This window comes from Penaeus monodon, chromosome 31, assembly GCF_015228065.2.
Source record: "Penaeus monodon isolate SGIC_2016 chromosome 31, NSTDA_Pmon_1, whole genome shotgun sequence".
Taxonomy (NCBI): domain Eukaryota; kingdom Metazoa; phylum Arthropoda; class Malacostraca; order Decapoda; family Penaeidae; genus Penaeus; species Penaeus monodon.
In genome coordinates this window covers 11,309,814-11,310,460 of record NC_051416.1, presented here as the reverse complement: position 1 = coordinate 11,310,460, position 647 = coordinate 11,309,814, and positions in this window count along the sequence as shown.

Here is a 647-nt window from a genome sequence, read left to right as displayed (position 1 = left end):
TTATTGATGCATATTAGAAAATATTGTATGTCTGTATGATACAGTTCACTAGAGGTGCTGAAATTTGTGTGATTGTTTAAGTATTATTATTGTAATGAAATGGGAAATATTGAAATTGGTTATCAGATTTATTTTAAAACTGGATGTAGAAGGGTTTGATTTTATTGGACTCATTTCTTGTAACTGTAGTATAGGTACATATTCCAGCAAATTGCCCAAGTTCCTAATCTTTTAATAATTTTTGAAACTTGATTCTTCTGTATTTTTTCTGTTTTAGAGTTGATACGTTCATTTAAAATTTCAGTGTGTTCCAATGAATTTCTGATATATAAGAAAAAAAAAAAAAAAGGAAGTTTCCCTTTAAAGGAGGTGTCAGGGAAGTAAATGAATTTTTGTTCTTAATACTGGTTCCGCTGCAATTCCAATCTTCCTTTGTGCAACCTGATTTGCAACCATTGTGTTTTTAAACCAATCTGGATTTTGAATTTGTGCATTCTTAGAAACGAGTTGTCAAAAAGAAAAATTCCTATGCAAGAGTCTGTCTGTTTATTTGTACTGCGCATTTGCACCGTTTGTAAAAGAAGGACCTCCTGTCTCTGTCATGTCTGTGTTTGAGTTTATGGAGGAAGAGAGCCAAAGCAGGATCC